Source organism: Anabrus simplex, chromosome 3 (assembly GCF_040414725.1).
Source record: "Anabrus simplex isolate iqAnaSimp1 chromosome 3, ASM4041472v1, whole genome shotgun sequence".
Taxonomy (NCBI): Eukaryota; Metazoa; Arthropoda; class Insecta; order Orthoptera; family Tettigoniidae; genus Anabrus; species Anabrus simplex.
Window position 1 is genome coordinate 459,186,611 of NC_090267.1, and position 22,847 is coordinate 459,209,457.

Consider the following 22,847-nt stretch of genomic DNA (forward strand, 5'->3'; position numbering starts at 1 on the left):
TTTGTTTTGCTGACGTAGTTAAGGGTATAAAGCCTTCTCCAACACTAAATCAAGATTAACAAGTACATGAAAACGATACAATTAAAGTAAGTAGGACTTAATTTTAAGTTGTTAGTGACTTACAAATGACATTGATAAAGATAGAAAATAATAATGGGCCCAGCATAGAACCTTGAAGAACTCCATACTTGGCATCACTCCAGGAAGATGAACTATTGCCCAAACTTACTCTCTGATACGTATTTCTGAGATAAGAACTGGAAAACTACATCGTGACATTTGCCATTGAGGTTTTTCAGCTTCGAAATTAGTATGTCATATGCTCGACTGAAATCGATTAGAGATATTGTTCCTTCCTGTTATTCATAGCACTTCTAATGATTTCTGTGACATTAAGAAGGGCCGTTAATTCACTATACCTGAGTCTAAAATCCGACTGCAAAGATTCCAATAGATTCTGCTTGAGAAGAAATGTTAATTCAAATTCAAATGACGTAGGGTGTACTAATAACAATATGTCTAACTGTTCATCATCTGCAGACAGCGGTCTGCTCCGTGTCTCAAACAGTACAGAGGTGGTCACATTACTATATCAGAAATGCTATGTTAAAATGGCCACTATCTATATCATACAGAAAGTATTTTTAAAAACAATGTGACCAATATGTGAAAATGAAAATAAAAGTCATGGAATTAAAAGTATAACTGTGTTGACAGTGAAGCGAAAACGTGCTCTCTCTCACTGCTAAATGGTAAGTTAACAGTCGCTGTTAGATTTAACGAATACAAAGATGTTTTTTGGAAATTCAAAGTTAAAGTAAGTCTAATTTATAATTTTGCGACTTCAAATGATTTGCAGTATACAGAGCAAGTGGCTGTGTGGTTAGAGTCGCGTAGCTGTCAGTTTAACATTCGGGAAATAGTGGGTTCGTATTCCACTGGAGGTTGCCCTGAATAGGGTTTTCCGTGGTTTCCCATTTTTACACCAGGTAAATGGTGGGACTGTGCCTTCATTAAGGCCATGGTCACTTCCTTCCCACTCCTAACCTTTGCTATCCCATCGTCACCATAATGTCTATCTATCTCGGTGCAACGTAAAACAAATAACGCAAAATTTATATGCAATATCTGATCGTCCGCCATGAACCACAAGTTTCATTGAAGACCTTCAGCAATAATTAGTAAAGAAGTTAGTAAAAAAGCCTCATTGTGTAGGAGTAACAAGCTTCCCTCTTTTCCGGAGGTCCAGCATCTATTCTCTGTTTGTTCAAGGATTTTAGTTCTGAACTGAGTGCTGGAACGGAGTTTATTTAGCCTCGGTGGACAACTGAAGATTTGCACGCTACGAGAGGCAGTGGACTCGGTCAATTAAATTAATAAATATAGCTGAGGATGCTGTCACGCTTATGACGTAACACTCAAGTAGCTGAAGTTTTTTTTTTTTTTTTGCTCGTTGTTTTACGTCGCATCGAGACAGATAGTTCTTACGGCGACGATGGGACAGGAAAGGGCCAGGAGTGTGAAGGAAGCGGCCGTGGCCTTAATTAAGGTACAGCCCCAGCATTTGCCTGGTGTGAAAATGGGAAACCACAGAAATCCATTTTCAGGGCTGCCGACAGTGGGGTTCGAACCTACTATCTCCCGAATACTGGATACTGGCCGCACTTAAGCGACTGCAGCTATCGAGCTCGGTACGCTGAAGGTTTTGCTAGGTCGAGGTTCTGAAGGGCTATTGCGGTACGGGTTTTTATATTTTGTTAAACAAATTACATTATAAGTGAACAGTTATTTTAGGCGACCGCTTCGGATAAATTCTCAGTGTACAGGCCTTCGGTTGAGAGGGTCCAAGGTTCGATTCCTGGCTGGGACGGAGATTTTAATCGCATCTAGTTAATTCCTCTGGCTAGGGGTTTGTGTTCGTCTTGATACGCATCTCTAGACACATACAATGCATCACACGACAAACCTCCCAGCACTGTGCCAGGAAGGGCATCCGGTCGTAGAACTAAGCTAAATCCATTCAAAGTTCCGAGTAAACGGGAAAAGGCCAAGAAGAAGAACAAGAAATGTTAGGTATAGATCCTTACCAACAGAGCAAATATGACCTAGGCAACAATAGCTCAATCGGTAGAGCGTTCGACTTGGGTTCGGATCGCACTGGTGTATGGTTGGTTACTTTTATTCAATAGTCAACATATCTTCAGTTTGTGCTATATATATTGAAAATAAAAATCCACAGCATGTTTCGAGCCATTTGACCGAGTCAGAAATGGAATTAATCAAGTCCCCATCTAGGGGCGTGGATAGGAACTGTGCCGGCTGCCGAAGCCTGTCGCACTCCTCTGAGACAATGATTAATGGCTGGCAGATGACATGAAATTATACTGGAGAATGCTGCTGGAATGAAGGATGATAAGGAAAACCGGAGTTCCCAGAGAAAAACCTGTCCCACCTCCGCTTTGTCCAGCACAAATCTCACATGGAGTGACCGGGATTTGAACCACCGAATCCAGCAGTGAGAGGCCGGCGCAGTGCCGCCTGAGCCACGGAGATTCAACTAAACATTATTTATATAATATATAAAATCCAAAGCCTGTGTCCAGACATGCGACCGGGTCACCAGTGGAACTAATGAAGCCCCATCGAGCGGCTAGGATAGGAACTGTGCCGACTGCCGAAGCCTGTCGCACTCCACTGGGCCAATGATTAATGACTGATGGTGGAAATGATATTGGAGAGTGTTTCTGGAATGAAAGATGGTAGAGAAAACCGGAGTACCCCGGAAAAAGAACCTGTTCGCCTCCGCTTTGTCCAGTATAAATCTTGCATGGAGTGACCGGGATTTGAACCATGGGACCCAGCTGTGAGAGGCCGGCGTGCTGCCGCCTAAGCCAAGGACGCTCAATTATATGTACCGAACACGACCTAAATAAGCTGGAAGTCTATTTTGGATTACATTACTATTGATACGAATATAAAATATTTGACTGGTTGGCCGAAGCTCAATTATTTGATCCCAATTCGTCAGAATTTTGATAACTATCTGATATATTGTTGCCACTGATCTCAGTTAAAACAAATACTGGGTTGGTACCTTTCTCGAATGTACTTTTGTACCTGACTGATCACTAGACTAGACTACCCTGGATTACTCGGCATAAAAGCGAATACACTAAGGGAACAACTTATTAATAATTTCAGTAACCGACACTTGCCAGTTACCGTTGTCATTATTGTTACATTGTTACTGTTAAAATTGTTAATTTATAGTTATTACTTAATATTGCTGTTTATACCTTTGTTATCCTTTATACGTATTAAAACTTTATTATTATTAGTGTAAAATGGCCCTTCATAGGCTGTATGTAATAATTAATAAAAAAAATAAAAAAGGTACTGATTTATAGTTTTTTTTCAAACTGTTAGGGTCGGTCCAGTGTCGCAAACCATCTTATGAGAATATAATCGAATAATGGAATAAAATGAAATAACCGAATGAGTGATTATTTTCTATTCGATTACCCCATCACTAGTTGTAGGGATAACGTGTCTGCCTGCCTCTTACCCGGAGGCCCCGGTTTCGATTCTCGGTCAGGACAGGGAGTTTTACCTGGACCCGAGGGCTGGTTCGAGGTCCACTCAGCCAACGTGATTACAATTGAGGAGCTATCTGACGGTGAGATGGTGGCCCCGGTTTAAGAGAACCAAGAATAACGGCTGAGAGGATCCGTCGTGCTGACCACACGACACCTCGTATTCTACAGGCCTTTGGGTTGAGGAGCTGTCACTTGGTAAGCCATGGCCCTTCGGGGCTGTTGTGCCATGGAGTTTGGTTTGGTTTGGTTTTATACACTGACTGACAGAGCAAATGCAACACCAAGAAGGAGTGGTTCGAAAGGGATGAAAGTTGGGGAAAAAACAGAGACGGCACGGACGAATAATTGATGTTTATTTCAAACCGATATGCAGGTTACACAATGCGCACGGCATCGACTCAGTAGGATGTAGGACCACCGCGAGCGGCGATGCACGCAGAAACACGTCGAGGTACAGAGTCAGTAAGAGTGCGGATGGTGTCCTGAGGGATGGTTCTCCATTCTCTGTCAACCATTTGCCACAGTTGGTCGTCCGTATGAGGCTGGGGCAGAGTTTGCAAACGGCGTCCAATGAGATCCCACACGTGTTCGATTGGTGAGAGATCCGGAGAGTACGCTGGCCACGGAAGCATCTGTACACCTCGTAGAGCCTGTTGGGAGATGCGAGCAGTGTGTGGGCGGGCGTTATCCTGCTGAAACAGAGCATTGGGCAGCCCCTGAAGGTACGGGAGTGCCACCGGCCGCAGCACATGCTGCACGTAGCGGTGGGCATTTAACGTGCCTTGAATACGCACTAGAGGTGACGTGGAATCATACGCAATAGCGCCCCAAACCATGATGCCGCGTTGTCTAGCGGTAGGGCGCTCCACAGTTACTGCCGGATTTGACCTTTCTCCACGCCGACGCCACACTCGTCTGCGGTGACTGTCACTGACAGAACAGAAGCGTGACTCATCGGAGAACACGACGTTCCGCCATTCCCTCATCCAAGTCGCTCTAGCCCGGCACCATGCCAGGCGTGCACGTCTATGCTGTGGAGTCAATGGTAGTCTTCTGAGCGGACGCCGGGAGTGCAGGCCTCCTTCAACCAATCGACGGGAAATTGTTCTGGTCGATATTGGAACAGCCAGGGTGTCTTGCACATGCTGAAGAATGGCGGTTGACGTGGCGTGCGGGGCTGCCACCGCTTGGCGGCGGATGCGCCGATCCTCGCGTGCTGACGTCACTCGGGCTGCGCCTGGACCCCTCGCACGTGCCACATGTCCCTGCGCCAACCATCTTCGCCACAGGCGCTGCACCGTGGACACATCCCTATGGGTATCGGCTGCGATTTGACGAAGCGACCAACCTGCCCTTCTCAGCCCGATCACCATACCCCTCGTAAAGTCGTCTGTCTGCTGGAAATGCCTCCGTTGACGGCGGCCTGGCATTCTTAGCTATACACGTGTCCTGTGGCACACGACAACACGTTCTACAATGACTGTCGGCTGAGAAATCACGGTACGAAGTGGGCCATTCGCCAACGCCGTGTCCCATTTATCGTTCGCTACGTGCGCAGCACAGCGGCGCATTTCACATCATGAGCATACCTCAGTGACGTCAGTCTACCCTGCAATTGGCATAAAGTTCTGACCACTCCTTCTTGGTGTTGCATTTGCTCTGTCAGTCAGTGTATTTAGGTTATAGTTCCTTATGTTCATGACTGGTGATTTCAATATGAAACTAGTCAAGTTGGCAGCATTGATGAGCCATTAAAGAAACGAAAATTGGGCGGTGATATTTGCCTCTTAGTGTATAGCCGACTACTATAAATTCAGAGCATTTATACATGTAATCAGACAGCACTTGCTCATACCTTCAGTGCAAGTTACTGATGTCCTTGGTGTCCTTAATCTTTAAATGCAACAAGTTTTGTGTTTTGTTCGATTCCATTATTCCTTGTAATGAGCCGGCAGGTTCTGTATCTTATAAAATAGTCAATGGCGATATGTATATGTCCTCTCACACATTGGATTCGACCCAGTGATAGCCCAAACTGCATCACTGAATGTCATGAATCATAATGCTGGCTGTTAACCACACAGGAAGCACATCTTGTTTACCAACTTGAAATTAGGACCGAGAATGTGCTTAAATTTACCAACATAGGATGGTTCAAGAGTTCGTTCATCACTTGCGTTTCATTGGTTTCAAAAGGGAATGAGGTAAAATACAGGACGATTGATCTAAACCGGCTGGTTTTTAAAGCGACCCCTTAACCGAACGAGTGATCTTGCGGTTAGAGACGCGTGGCTGTGAGCTTGCCTTTGGGTTTGAACCCTACAGTCGGCAGCCTTGAAGGTTGCTTTCCATGGTTTCCCACTTTACACTAGGCAAATGCTTGTGTTGTACCTTAATTAAGGCCACGGCCGCTTCCTTCCCACTACAAGCCCTTTCCTATCCCATCGTCGCCATAAGACCTATTTGCTGTGGCGGTGCAACGTGAAGTCAATTGTAAAGAAAGGAATACCGATCCCATTTCCGTCCGATAAATGACTTTGCTGGCGCGACCTAGTGTTTACAGTGCACTATGCCTTCTAGTATAGGCTAGAGCAATTTTGTTACTTTCATTGATCTGTCTCAGTCTTATCCTTCGCTTTGACAATATGAAAGTGACTGAGGTATGAGCGATGCTAGTAATGCCATTCCTTATGCAGCCAGTCCCTGCTATGAATGGTGTAAAATTGTTACTCATAGGGTCGGTTGATGCATGCATTTCAGTGGGATTGGCAGACTGATATGTAATAGGAACTTCTGGCTTGGTGAGGAAAGCAACGAGTACGCCTCTTCAGCGATTCCTCGGCCATTTATGACAGCTGATGGCGGAGCTGTTGAGGATCCAACCAGCCTTAAGTCTGAGGACTGAAAACACACACACACAGTAGATAGGAAGATGTGATTGCTTTCTAAGTGTGTTGAAACTCTGGCAAAGTCACTCATCAACATTTGCCGACAATACGCAAGTTATTCTTTGCTAGGTATCAAGTGTTTCCTCAGATTTGTTTGTTGTTTTACCGTGCAGGGTGTCTGGACATTTGCGGTTACTGAGGTGTGTTTTTGCCCAGGTTGGATCGGTCGAGGTATGAGAGATTTGTGGTCACCACAAAATCACGGACATTTGCGGTCACTGAGATGTGTTTGTGCCCGCGTTGGATCGGTCGAGGTGCAAGAGGTATCTGTATTATTCGTATTTTAATAAATCTTATCGTAGGTGGAACGCGTTTGAACCATGCGCCAACATTTAATACATTGTTTCTCAAAAACCCGCCAAGTTTTTGGAAAAATAACATTCTGCAATTTGTAAACAAGTTATAAAACATTCCAATGTATAACGTGTTAAAAGTTGGATTCGATCAGATGAACATTCTGTACCGGTATATAAAACCATTGTAAAGTGCACAATGATTTGCCTGTCAACTGTCAGCTGTCAACTGCATTACGGCGCACAACAGTAAATTCGATATAGATTAGTGTTTGTGGCTGAAGGTATCAGTCTGTAAATAATACACGCGAGAGAAGAATATTGTTCTTGAAGCAAGAGAGCAGGACCCCAGGCAGGTTAGCGGGGATACGTCGAGTTTAAGCAAGTGAGGCCCACCCCATGTTGAAAAGACTACAAATCTCCTGTGACTGCTGGGGGTTTTCTGTGAGTGAGTACAAGTATATCTCAGTGACCGCAATCTCCTTCACCGCAAATATCCGGCAACTCCGTGCAGTACACATGGTCTCAGCGCGTGTTTTAAGTATAAAGTGAGGAAGCCGCGCCTAGGGCGTCCAGGAGAGAGCGTGGTGTGCACTATACTGGTTATAGCGAGAAAGTTGGAAATAATTGGGTCTTTGCTGAGTGAATCTGGCAAGCATCGCACAATACGATTGCACTTCGGGGATTTGCTTATGGCAGGGGGTGAAGGGCAGAGGCGGGGGAGCAGATGGACCTCAGTGGTCAGAGTACAGTCATTACACGAGTCTTACACTACCGACAGGACAAGACGTATTTTAGAGAAGTATTTGTGAGTACCACAAATGTAAACACAACAGGACGAATTTATAATCGAATGTCTGCTGATTGTTCTGGGCTAGGGACGTTAGAGCGAAAGGAGCCACTATATGACAGAGGACTAACCGACTGACTGAGCGGTTATAGAAGGGCTGCCACACTTTGAAAGGATGAAATGAGGGCCCTTTTATCGACAATGATTGAGCTATCACGCAACGGTTTAAGTATGCCAGTACTTATCGTCCACCATTAAACATGCCAGTACTTCGTAAATAATCAGAAGGAATTGTGTAATTTATTGTCATATTCAAAATGTGCCGCAAAATTGAAAAATCCACAGAGTGCTTCCAGTCATTCGACCGGGTCAGGAATGCAATGAATGAAGCCCCATCTAGCGGCGAGGATACGAATTGTGCTGGCTGCCGAAGCCTGTCGCACTCCTCTGGGGCAATGATTAGTGAATGTCAGAGGCAATGAAATGATAATGGAGAGTGTTGCTGGAATTAAAGATGACAGGGAAAACTGGGGTACCCGGAGAAAAACCTGTCTCACATGCTGTGATCGGGATTTGAATCACGGAACCCAGCGGTGAGAGGCCAGCGCGCTGCCGCCTGAACCACGGAGGCCCCCCGTAACATTATTATGTGATATCTATATATATAAAATAAGAGTTTTGTCTGTACATTGCTCAGAATTTGAAAAGAATGGTATTTCTGTATCGATCATGTCCACAGTAACAAGAAAATGCAGTTTTTACTTTTCCGTAATTTCTGTCTGTCTGTCTGTCTATCTGTCTGTCTGTCTGTCTGTCTGTCTGTCTGTCTGTCTGTCTGTCTGTCTGTCTGTCTGTCTGTCTGTCTGTCTGTCTGTCTGTCTGTCTGTCTGTCTGTCTGGATGTATGTACACGCATCACAACAAAACGGCTGAAGAGAATGTAATAAAAATCGGTATGTAGAGTCGGGGCGTGAGCCGCTACAATCTAGGCTATAAATTATTTTATTCACGCTGAGTGAAATGGTAGTTTAGGGGAAGGCCTAAAATTCAATTCTCAAATATTTTTATTATTAGTGGTCATATCGATAAATACTACATAACTAAAGTTATAGAGAATTAAATTTCTGATCATTTACGTCTTATGCATTTTCACCGTACTGACTATGACAACACACATATTCATGAATTTGGATTTTTGTTGCTAAGTCCATATCAACGCCTAGCCCCGACAAAATGGGCAAACAGAATCTAATGAAAATCGGTATATAGAGTCGGGGAATAAGAAACTACAGTTTAAGCTATAAACAATGTTATTCACCCTGGGTGAAATGGTAGTTTAGGGGAAGGCACCTAAAATTTAATTTTTAAATACCTATGTTCTTGGTCCTATGGTAAAGTACTACAGAACAAATGTTATAGAGAATATAATTTCCGATCATTTATGTTTTATTCAGTTTTACCGTACGACTATGATAAGAGTGGTATTTCAGAACCGGAAGACAATTAATAATGTGAAGGCCTACAATATCGAAAGCGCGTAACAGATCAACAATAAGATTACACCGACCGTTGTTTGTTGTAATGTTCTTTGTCTCTTATGCTGACATTCAACTCCGATAGATGGCATTACTGCTGCGTACCGAGTATAACAGCCTAACTGAATATTGGCGGGAAATAGCTGAGGAGATAGATAACTTTCTTTTTAGCATGCCAATCCTCTGGTTCATACATTTTCTGATACTGCTGGTACGTAACACACTGGTTCATCATAGTATGCCAGCTATTCGATACCTACCCTGACGCGCTGTTTTGAATGAGCAGTGTGCGCACTTAAGTCACAGGCTCAGCCATGGCACGCAAAGAATAAGGTTGAATTTCACCATAATACCACACAACCGCACCCACTTTACAGTAAAACTTCCACCATTTTATTATTATTATTATTATTATTATTATTATTATTATTATTATTATTATCACCCAAATATATTTTATTCTTTTTATACTTATTTTCTACAACAGGCCAGGTGAGGAGCGCGGCATAGCGCACCGGTACTGGCACCGCAACCGGCACCCCCCTAAGGGGTGTCCAAACTGAAAATATGGGAGTAGCAGTAGGAGTAGTAGTATGAATTGGTCTGGAATTACAATTTAGCCCTATTCCAAATTATAGTACCACAATTCACTAAATCACTCAAAATTCAACCCTGAAAAGAGCCGTTTCTTAGGAAAAGCTTCTCCCTCTTCACTTTCATTAAATTTACATTAATTTTATTCCAAATTAGCAGCGAAGATGTGGTTTCTTCTCTGGCTTGGAGGAAAAATTGCCTCCACATCAGACGGTTCTTTCCCCCTCAGTGTAGTGAATTGAGATTTTCCGACTCATCGGGTACTCCCATAAAACAGATAAGTAAACGGGCATAGTTTTTGCCCTGGGACTATCCACTATTTGAACCCCCCCCCCCCCACCGCCGCCGAGAAAAGTACGAAGATTGTTCACGGATGTCTGCGTCTTGGTCATTCCATCTCTGTAGCTTTGGACTCTTAGTTCGGCAGCATAGTACTGTTCGTTAAAAGTGAGAAAATGTGTGGTTTTTCATTTGATCGAGTATTTCATATGTATCGCGCCATTCCTACTGACGTCATTGTAATGACCCATGTTCTTTTCAGTTGGGAAAACCACTAAGAGAGTCTTTCTGAGAATCTATAAAGGCAGGCGGAGAGTAAGTGTCTGCCATTATAATGAAAACTCCCGAACCTGATTGTGACTGACGGTAGGCTAGCTGGCCTACCATTACAATGAAAATTCCCTAACCCATATGAGAAAAGAAGGTGGTGACTTGCCCGTCGTGCTTCTAGGGCAACTTTAAGGGCTTTGCAACTTAATACAATCTTGCTCACAACGTTTACACTACCTAACCTAGAATTCTGTATAAAATTTAGAATTCCGTAGCGAAGCACGGGTATATCAGCTAGTTATAAATAAATCATAAATTGGCCTACTCTCTAAACAAAATCGAAATTAAAATCATAATTGTGAAAGCTCAGAGTTACATTTGCACTTCTATATGCCATGTAGCTGGAGTTATCGTCATCAGTTTCTCGACACTATTGTAACCATGGCAACCAGTGTTCGTCTGTGTATACTACGTCAGTAGAGTCATCTTCTCACTGTGCGCTTTCTTAGATGTCGAGAAAATATCGTATGAAGTGAATCCTCTTCTACATCTCAGTCACCGGGCGAGTTGGCCGTGCGCGTAGAGGCGCGCGGCTGTGAGCTTGCATCCGGGAGATAGTAGGTTCGAATCCCACTATCGGCAGCCCTGAAAATGGTTTTCCGTGGTTTCCCATTTTCACACCAGGCAAATGCTGGGGCTGTACCTTAATTTAGGCCACGGCCGCTTCCTTCCAACTCCTAGGCCTTTCCTATCCCATCGTCGCCATAAGACCTATCTGTGTCGGTGCGACGTAAAGCCCCTAGCAAAAAAAAAAAAAAAACATCTCAGTCCAGAATTGAAATCTCTCAACTGGCCGGGAAACAAAATAAGAGACAGAAACGCTACCCCTACACCAGAGGTCGGGGTAATAATAATAATAATAATAATAATAATAATAATAATAATATACCCAAGATGGTTACAGGCTACAACCAATCAAAACAATAGAAACAGTTTCAAACATTGAAATTGACATTAAGAAAAGACGAATGAAATTCTTTGGACACCTCACAAGATTACCAGAAAATCGACCGTCAAAAAGAATATTAATATTAGCTCACTTAAGAATTCAACACCTTGGCTGGACGAACTTCGAAAGGACCTCAAAAACGCAAACATATGTGCAACAGACATTTTAGAAAGAGACACCTTCAGACACAAAGTCAACAAGTGGGAAGTTACATCAGAGCAACCAAAGCAAAAACAGTGCAGACCGAAATGGTCGGAAGAACGTAAACAAGCCTTCTCAGAAAGAATGAAAGCCTATTGGAAGAACAAGAAGAACCCAAAGAAAGCTTGATTGAGTTGTTTGCTTAACGTCTTCCATTATTGGGAGAATACGCTAATAATAATAATAATAATAATAATAATAATAATAATAATAATAATAATAATAATAATAATAATTTTATCCGTAATTGGTTAATTTCGCTGGCACGGCGACTGGGTGTATGTGTCGTCTTCATCGTCATTTCATCCTCATCACGACGCGCAGGTCGCCTACGGATGTCAAATCAAAAGACGTGCATCTGGCGAGGCGAACTTGTCCTCGGACACTCCCGGCACGAAAAGCCATACGCCATTTCATTTTCAATACCATTAGTATTTTCTGTACACCAATAGTGAGAGTTATGACTGTTCACACGACCATTAAGATGAAACCAGAACTTTTACATAGGAAAATACGGTGTTGCAACGATAACTGTCTCACCATGTTAACAGCTGAGATTCAGACTGGCGACTCATGCTTGCCAGTTCGAACACGTGCAGGCTGCTTGCAAGATCAAGAATTATGCGCGCGCTTCCCATTCTGCAGTTGCCATAGCGCAGACGACAAACACCATGCGTTCGGTATGGCTGTGTATGAGAGACCCTGAGTATACCTTCCACCATCTCGGTAACTTATGCATTGAAAGTAACAATATACTTTTAGATAAATAAGATATTTCATGTAATTCATGTAAGAACAATGTGAGTTCATAAATATAATGTTCTTTATAATCAATAATAAAAATCAATCAATACTGATCTGCATTTAGGGCAGTCACCCAGGTGGCAGATTCCCTATCTGTTGTTTTCCTAGCCTTTTCTTAAATGATTTCAAAGAAATTGGAAATTTATTGAACATCTCCCTTGGTAAGTTATTCCAATCCCTAATTCCCCTTGCTATAAATGAATATTTGCCCCAATTTGTCCTCTTGAATTCCAACTTTATCTTCATATTAAACCCGAGTGACTTAGGCCCATAGTCAATCATGATTTGATCGGTAAAATAATATGGTACATTTATTGAAATACAGAGGAGTGTATTTGAAATATTTCGTTTAGGTAATGTCGAAATCAGAGCGAAGGAAGGACGACAGACTGGAGCCTGACGGATTAGCTCAACACGACAACTTTTAGCTACTTCACAGCAGGGAATATCATTAGTTGGCGTACAAGGAAATACAGAGTCCACAAATAAGTCTTGGTCAGAAAGAGGAAGGGGGAGAGTCATACAAAGAAAACTCACCACATGAGTAAGACCTTGGGATATTTTTGGTAGGACGGAAATTCCATGACCTCATGGAAAAGTACAGCGGCTGAGTGTACGTTCGCTAGCCTAAGTTCGAGCAGGTGGAGATTTAAATCACGTGACCGCTTGCCGGCCAATAGTAAAAATTTGATGGGAGACTCAGTGATACCATCTTAAGGAATGAGGGATGAGATATTTTCGTAATTACAAAAGTATTCAGTAATAAATTATTATGAGTACGCGGATGAATGTAATGAATTTATTAGAGGTCATGCATGGAAAAATAATCAATACTTATTGGCAAATTAATTAAATTGAAGGCTGGATTTCTTGGAAACCGGACAGCTTGAATCTCATTGGCTGAAAGAAGACCACGTTGTCAGGGACGCTTACGAAGGCGCGAAATGTGAGGAGCGAAATCCACCCATATCTCCTAAATCTGTGATCACCAGGAGTTCATATTTTATCCAGCAGATATGCTAGCGGAGTGGATTAATTTGATGTAAATTTTAACTTCCAATTCGGAGTGCAAGTACCGATATTAAAAATCCACCCCCTCCCTAAGGGGTATGATGTCAACGAATCCGCGGGAAAAAGGCTTCATCCATATATACGGGGCAAGGGATCATCGCCGGCACACTTGTCTTGAATCGTTGGAGCTGAATTGACGGTCGCCAGCACACGTGAATTGAATATCGGGAGCTGAACTGTTGGTCGCCGGTAACTTAGAATTCTACGGACGTACAGTCATTTAATGGCGCGAGCATCCGCCAGTGTTTGTAAAGTGTGATCGCGCTCAAGCAACATGTTAAATCTGGAAATAGTTAACGTAGGATAGTGTTTGTTATTTATGAATATCAGTGACGTAAAGTAATTACCCTGCAAGAGAGTAGTATAAAATATATCACCATAAGTACGTACATAATAGACTGTGTGACGAACAGTACTTTAAGGAAGTAGTAGCCTGTACTTAGCTATACCGAACCGATGTCATGAACACGTCAAGAATGCCGTATAAATCGGGCGTATCGCGACGGGCGTAATAGTTGACACCTCGTCGTACGTGTCCAGGTCCATTGTGCGGTAGGTGGACGAAGAGTAAATAGTGTAAATATATTAAATTCTTGGGTCTAGGATAGAAATTTGTTGTATCCAATTTAAAGTATACAGTGTTAACGTTGTAGATGGTGAAGGTTTGTGGTAATCAAGATATGAGTGTAAAATGGTAGTGTGCCAGGAAATCTTTTGTGAAACTACGCCATCAAGAATGGAGGAATAAAACGCAGAGAGGGGCCGGATGGGGCCTCTCGTCTGCAAAGCTGCAAGGGAATACCGATAACTAAGATGAGTACTAAACTGTAAATAATATTTGGGAAATGTTATCGTGATGGGAAAAATGGGAATAATTTGATTATACTTGGTTACCTTCTGTAACAAGATGGGTCGCTTAACGACCCCATCCTAAATTTGTAGCACGGACAGTAGTAAATCATAATAATGTAAATAATCGGGTCTTTTATGTATTCAGTTTGTTGGAGATGTAAATTTGTATATATAGTGTAGTACGTTAAGTCATGCATGCATTCATAGTTTCTTTGTAGTCAATAATTTTCTTTACGTTTGATTTTGGTTATGCTAGTTAAATAAGACCCGATATGTGCTTTTATGTTTTGTCAATTTTAACGAGCCATTTAATGACATGGAAGGAAAATCCAGCTTCGCCATACCAAGTGTGTTTTGTTGTAATTAATATGGTCATATTTTCAAAGTGAAGTTGTTAAATTTGTGAGATGCGATTAATATAATATTTCCAAGTAAATCATATCTGGAGTGTTTAGTGCCAGAATAAATCGAATTTGTACAAGGGGTTATGCGTTAAACATATTAGGAGTGGGCTACCGTGTAACAGGCGAAATTTTGTTTAAATATTTAATAATAATAATAAATAAATAATATAACTATTTTTTAAAGAAGATATTTTGTTTTTTTAAATATGATTTGGAGATAATAATAATTTATGTAATCAGGTGTTGAGTTTATTGGGAATCATTTAATGACGGGATGTCGTTTTTAATTCGGAATTAAAGTGCGTGATAATTTAATTTGGTCAATTAATAATATTGAAATGTAGATCGGTGCTAATAATCCGTACATGTTACTGAACGTGTGGTTTAAATTACGGTCCAATATTTTTTTACGTATAAATGTCGCGTTTTGAAGTTGCGATTTATGTAGCCGGAACATGTAGTGCTAATATTACGAGACCGTGATTGTCAAAATTTGGTAAATATAATTTCAAGATGTTACGATTATTTGTGGAGAATGAACTAAAGCGTAGATCAAAATGAGATAGAAAATGTGAAAGAATCTGCAGTCAGATAATAAAAGGTCGTACGATGTCAGAAATGAATAAATAAGTCAGTTGATAATTCTGTGAGAAATAAATGAATCGAGGAATATTGAGATAGAGAGGAAAATAAATTCCGTACGAGAGACACTTAGGATATTGATATGAGTGTAAAAAGTACGGGCAGTGTCACAGAGAAATACTGAGTTACGCAGCGGGTAGAATTCGAACCCGTGACAGCATGTACGAAATAAATAGACTGCACAGCTGTTCGTTGAGATACAACGGATCTAAGGATAATGAGAGTTCAGATTTCACATAAATGGTCGTATATTGTATTCATTGTAATAACGAGCGAGGACAATCATGATGTCGTGATAATAATAATAATAATAAATATTGCAGATAAAGGATTGGACCGCCTTAATTAAATGAGCGTTGATAAAGATGTTAAACGGGAATCTAAATGATAATATGCAACCGATAATAATAATAATAATGTAAGGACGATGTTAAATCATCGCGATCAGATCAATAATAATTGTCATAATAATAACTGTAATGATGTCGTTGGTTGATCAGTGAAATATTATAATTGCGACCGATATCTTAATATATGTTTTGGCGTAAGTGACCGGTTCATTAATAATAATAACCTTTTAAGTGACGTGAATAATAATAATATCTTGGGTCACCTATTCATTAATAATAATAATAACCACGAGAGGGAAATAATAATAACAGTAATAACCATTTGTGTTTGCATCCCGCATAATAATGATGATATTAATCAAACGTGACAGTGCCAGGAACCGTTGAGTAATAATAATAATAATAATAATAATAATAATAATAATAATAATAATAATAATTTCAAGGATGATAATTTCATGAATATTCCGTCGATCGTGGATTTAATTATTTGGTGACAACATCCCTCGATTCGTATGTTGAATAATGAGGATGATAATATTAGAGTCATTTGGTACCTCTTTATTGTACGGTTTCCGTATGGGACGATGTTACATACTTGGCGTGTTTGTTTACGTCGCTCGCGATGCGAGGGGGGCCATGGCCACGGCATTTCCCACCGCTTCTCGTTATCTCATCTGTGTCAGTAGTCTACTGAGGCTAACTGGTGACAATTCAGATCACATGTAAATAATATGTAAATGCTAATTCATTGGTATGGCACCAGCTGGATATCGTAAGATAGGAACTGTCCGTGGAATCCAGTTTTCGCACTTCACGAGAAACATTATCCAGTCCGAGTACCGGTCTCGGAAAAATGTATATAGCCGGAGTACATCATCTTAGTTAAATCGGGAAGCCGACCGTAACATGGGTTATGCTCGGGCTCCCGATAGAAGGAAGCTATATCTTTGAGTGACGGTTCGATTCAAATGGAATCGATCCGTAAATTATACCTCCAAAATGTCATTTTATTTCAGAAGCAACACAGCAAGATATTGATACCACTTGCGGTATGGCAAGTGATTTATATATGTAACATGTGTGTAAATTCAAATATTGTTGCCACGTGTATCAAAGTTTTATACGTCAAATGGCGTAATAAACCGCTCCTTCTGGCAAATTATTTCAAAGGAAACCACTCTCATAATCTTTTTATTGTAGTTAGATGATGCCCTTTTTAAAGTAACAGTCACTTCCTAGTCCTATCATGGAGTCCTTAAATTCAAGTTACAATCGAGCCTTCCCCCTTTTAATTTTAAGTTGCTCCGTTCATCCCCGTGTTCTATTATGCCGTTATATTTATATTTTGATGAATTAAATAATGAACCGACACCCCTGAGATAAATGCTAGTCTGGGACTCGGGAGGTGGACGGGTGCAAAATGGCGGGCCCAACGTGGTGCTTTAAGAACGGCAGAGGAAGCAAAATGGCTGGCCCAAAGTGGGGCTTTAAGAACGGCAAAGTGTTGCTTTAAGAACGGCAGAGAGGCCAATATTATTGCTAATCAATTGTAATGTTTTTATATTTTTTTTTCCAATTTTAAATTTTTTAAATTTTTTATTTTTTATTAATTGATGACCGCATCACGGTCAAGTGTGTGTTCACTTGTAACGTAATATCATGCTAGAGTAAGGTTAGTTTCGAACGGAGCTAGATTTGACTAGTTTATTAATATAATCCATTGCTAATCTCTTCAAGTTTGGCAATGATTCAAAATTCAATAAGCTCGAAGATTTCATGTTTCTCTTTTTCCCATATGGAATTTTATATTAATATGGTAATTCAGGACTCCATTTAAATGTCATTGGACATGAGATGAATATTATAAACAGCTGTTTAGGAAGGCTTGAAATGGTAAAAATATTACTGAGCACCAGTTCAAGTTATTATTTAAAAAGAGGTTGAGATGGTATAAATTAAAATTAACGTATTTCAGGGCAGGAGATTTCCAACTTCATCGTTGTTTTTAATGTTGTTGTTGTTGTTATATTGGAGCGGTTTATTGTGAAATCTTAGGCGCAAGCCAGCATTCAAGTTGAATGACCTGCGAATGTAAACAAGTTTTATAGTCAAAATTTTTTTTGTTAAATGAAAGTTAGTGTAGGGGTATAATGTCATAGGATAGGGCCTAGACCCAATAGCGTATTCCTTCGTGTGCAGCAGGGCGAGAGGCCGATCGGCCCTTTTGCTTTCTCAAGAGAAGTTATAATGTCTGACGACGGTGGGGAGCGATCCCAGGACTTAGTGGTAGAAGGACAAGGAGAGATGAAAGCTCTCACGTTAGAGGACTTAATGCAAGCGTTGGCTTTGAATAATGTTGCAATGGAACGTAGGTTCGATCAAGTACAGGCTAATAGTGTTTCATTAGAAAATAAAGTTGATCAAATGCAGGCCGATAATGTTTCAGCTAAACATGAACTTGTTGACAAAATCGACCAAGTACAGGCTGCGTGCGAAGTTAATAAAACAGAACTCAAGGCACAAATAGATGCAGTTCAGGCCGCGAGCGTAGCGATGGGACAGGAACTTAGGGACAAATTAACTCAAGTCCAGGAAGCATGTCACTTCGCGAAAGACGAATTAAAAGTGCACATGGATGCGTACATTACCATCGTTAATGAAAAGGTTGACCGCGTTAGAGATGAGGCTCAAATGGAACGCGCAGAAATTAAGGAAAAACTGAACGCTAGTGTCAAGGAACTCGCCGCTCTACGATTAACTGACAGAAAAGACATAGAATCACACATAGAGGAAATTCGGGATGAGTGTAGGAAGGAGAATGACATCGTCCGGGGACAAGTAGAAGAAAAATGCGCGCAGATAGCTGGCACCTTGGACAAGCATGACAAGGGCATGAACGAGTTACGTGGGGAAGCCGCACGTACACTTGTCATCGTAGCAGGACTGAAAAACAAAGTCGAAGAACTAACTGTAAATTTAGAAGACCGTAGCCAGAGAATAACCAAGTGCGAAGACGCAAACTTAGCGTTATTCCAGCGGACGGAAGATCTAATTGAACAGGGCCAATCATTTGCCGACACGGAAGTTCGCCTATTAGAACAATGCAAGGCGTATAATGGGCAAAATTCCGGCACAAAAGAAATAGCCAGTTGTAATCCCGACGGAATGGATGACATCCGAAAAGACTTGGAGATGTTGAAGGCTAGGTTGGAACCATCAGCGTCTAGCCAAGATTTTAACCTCCAATATCGCGAATACGAACCCCATGATAACCAGGGGATTCATAAGAAAGGAGGCCTATCCCAAACTGACACACACGGTTTCAAGTTTGAAAACAGAGATGGGTCGTCTACGTCATCAAATGCTATCCCGACATCGGTGGTACACGTCATTAAGATGTCTGATGACAAGCCACCAAAGTTCGATGCCCGTGGGCATATCACCCCCAAAGGTTTCATCCGGGAAATCGCCGGTTATATAAATGAGAATAAGATACCAGTAGAGCGACAACTGCGAACGGTCGAGAAATTCCTAGACGGAGCACCAGCTGTGTGGTTCAGGGCTTTCTTGTATACCTTTGAAGATTTTGAAGGATTTCGGCGGGCTTTTCTCCAAAAGTTCTGGAGTATTCAGGAACAGCAGGAGTTAAGGCTGGAAGTCTACTCCAGACGATACTCAACGTCTTCACCCACGAAATTCTCTGATTACTTTGTGGCACAATTTCACAAGCTACGGGAGCTTGATAATCCAATGAGCGAAACAGAATTGATTAGCGCCATTGGAAAACAATTGCCATTCGAGGTCCAACGAATGATGATAGCGTCAAATGTCCAGACAGCTGTCGAAGCGGAGGCTTTATTACGTCAATTAGACCTCACAACGCATCATTCGAACCCAAGACAAATTAGGAGCAGGGACCAACAGGTGAATAATATCGAACGGACAATCGAACCGAAGACCACTAGTACGAAGAACCAGGGAACTAGTACTGATCCGGAACCTCGTCGAGCATATAATACGGAGTGGAAGCCGCGACAATGGACGAGACCAAGGAATTTTGCGGAAGGCAACCGGCAAACCAACCAAGGGAACTTTCGAGCCGACAGGGGATACCGTGGATTCCAGAGAAGTAATTATAGGCCGTATCCAGCTAGGAATCAAGGGAACCCGAGATATTACCAGGGAGGATCTCGTCAGGAGAAGGAAGACAGATACCAAGAATCTAGGCGGTATATAGAAGAGCTGAACAAGAGAAAATGGAAGGAGGCGATCCATGATCGAGGCCGTGATGAGGAAGCGACAGGAGCGGAGAGCTTGGGGCAGCAACTTGAACCCAAATGCACCGACGTTCGATTCGGGACAAGGAAACAAAGAGATGTGACTAGAAGCAGAGGATGAACGAGAGGAAGCAGATGACGAGCCGGAAGAAGATGATGTCGAAGAAGATGATGAAGAAGAAGACGGAAGGGAAGAAGAAGTCCAAGTAATCCATACACCAATTGAAGCAAGGCCATGTCCAGAATGTGGAGAGATAGACAGCGACGTGCAGGAATTTGTAAATACGATCCATGAAATCGAAAGACAGAACGAGGAGTTAAGGGTCAGGAACCAGATGTTGAGAGACGAAATCAATAGCCGTCGCAGAACAGAGGATCCGACGTCAAATCATGATAGTGATGATATGGACACATCATTAAAAAAAAATCTCATGATACTCACTAGATTTTTTTTTACCTGGGCAAGAGGAAGATGAACCCGAGTGACTTAGGCCCATAGTCAATCATGATTTGATCGGTAAAATAATATGGTACATTTATTGAAATACAGAGGAGTGTATTTGAAATATTTCGTTTAGGTAATGTCGAAATCAGAGCGAAGGAAGGACGACAGACTGGAGCCTGACGGATTAGCTCAACACGACAACTTTTAGCTACTTCACAGCAGGGAATATCATTAGTTGGCGTACAAGGAAATACAGAGTCCACAAATAAGTCTTGGTCAGAAAGAGGAAGGGGGAGAGTCATACAAAGAAAACTCACCACATGAGTAAGACCTTGGGATATTTTTGGTAGGACGGAAATTCCATGACCTCATGGAAAAGTACAGCGGCTGAGTGTACGTTCGCTAGCCTAAGTTCGAGCAGGTGGAGATTTAAATCACGTGACCGCTTGCCGGCCAATAGTAAAAATTTGATGGGAGACTCAGTGATACCATCTTAAGGAATGAGGGATGAGATATTTTCGTAATTACAAAAGTATTCAGTAATAAATTATTATGAGTACGCGGATGAATGTAATGAATTTATTAGAGGTCATGCATGGAAAAATAATCAATACTTATTGGCAAATTAATTAAATTGAAGGCTGGATTTCTTGGAAACCGGACAGCTTGAATCTCATTGGCTGAAAGAAGACCACGTTGTCAGGGACGCTTACGAAGGCGCGAAATGTGAGGAGCGAAATCCACCCATATCTCCTAAATCTGTGATCACCAGGAGTTCATATTTTATCCAGCAGATATGCTAGCGGAGTGGATTAATTTGATGTAAATTTTAACTTCCAATTCGGAGTGCAAGTACCGATATTAAAAATCCACCCCCTCCCTAAGGGGTATGATGTCAACGAATCCGCGGGAAAAAGGCTTCATCCATATATACGGGGCAAGGGATCATCGCCGGCACACTTGTCTTGAATCGTTGGAGCTGAATTGACGGTCGCCAGCACACGTGAATTGAATATCGGGAGCTGAACTGTTGGTCGCCGGTAACTTAGAATTCTACGGACGTACAGTCATTTAATGGCGCGAGCATCCGCCAGTGTTTGTAAAGTGTGATCGCGCTCAAGCAACATGTTAAATCTGGAAATAGTTAACGTAGGATAGTGTTTGTTATTTATGAATATCAGTGACGTAAAGTAATTACCCTGCAAGAGAGTAGTATAAAATATATCACCATAAGTACGTACATAATAGACTGTGTGACGAACAGTACTTTAAGGAAGTAGTAGCCTGTACTTAGCTATACCGAACCGATGTCATGAACACGTCAAGAATGCCGTATAAATCGGGCGTATCGCGACGGGCGTAATAGTTGACACCTCGTCGTACGTGTCCAGGTCCATTGTGCGGTAGGTGGACGAAGAGTAAATAGTGTAAATATATTAAATTCTTGGGTCTAGGATAGAAATTTGTTGTATCCAATTTAAAGTATACAGTGTTAACGTTGTAGATGGTGAAGGTTTGTGGTAATCAAGATATGAGTGTAAAATGGTAGTGTGCCAGGAAATCTTTTGTGAAACTACGCCATCAAGAATGGAGGAATAAAACGCAGAGAGGGGCCGGATGGGGCCTCTCGTCTGCAAAGCTGCAAGGGAATACCGATAACTAAGATGAGTACTAAACTGTAAATAATATTTGGGAAATGTTATCGTGATGGGAAAAATGGGAATAATTTGATTATACTTGGTTACCTTCTGTAACAAGATGGGTCGCTTAACGACCCCATCCTAAATTTGTAGCACGGACAGTAGTAAATCATAATAATGTAAATAATCGGGTCTTTTATGTATTCAGTTTGTTGGAGATGTAAATTTGTATATATAGTGTAGTACGTTAAGTCATGCATGCATTCATAGTTTCTTTGTAGTCAATAATTTTCTTTACGTTTGATTTTGGTTATGCTAGTTAAATAAGACCCGATATGTGCTTTTATGTTTTGTCAATTTTAACGAGCCATTTAATGACATGGAAGGAAAATCCAGCTTCGCCATACCAAGTGTGTTTTGTTGTAATTAATATGGTCATATTTTCAAAGTGAAGTTGTTAAATTTGTGAGATGCGATTAATATAATATTTCCAAGTAAATCATATCTGGAGTGTTTAGTGCCAGAATAAATCGAATTTGTACAAGGGGTTATGCGTTAAACATATTAGGAGTGGGCTACCGTGTAACAGGCGAAATTTTGTTTAAATATTTAATAATAATAATAAATAAATAATATAACTATTTTTTAAAGAAGATATTTTGTTTTTTTAAATATGATTTGGAGATAATAATAATTTATGTGATCAGGTGTTGAGTTTATTGGGAATCATTTAATGACGGGATGTCGTTTTTAATTCGGAATTAAAGTGCGTGATAATTTAATTTGGTCAATTAATAATATTGAAATGTAGATCGGTGCTAATAATCCGTACATGTTACTGAACG

General features: G+C 41.3%; 1 protein-coding gene across 5 annotated transcripts in view; it reads right to left on the reverse strand.

Annotated features, from left to right (window-relative positions):
- LOC136866508 (proline-rich protein 5) overlaps window positions 1-22,847 on the reverse strand; it is a 290,564-nt gene that overhangs the window by 22,597 nt on the left and 245,120 nt on the right. The gene's annotated exons all lie outside the window — the stretch shown is intronic.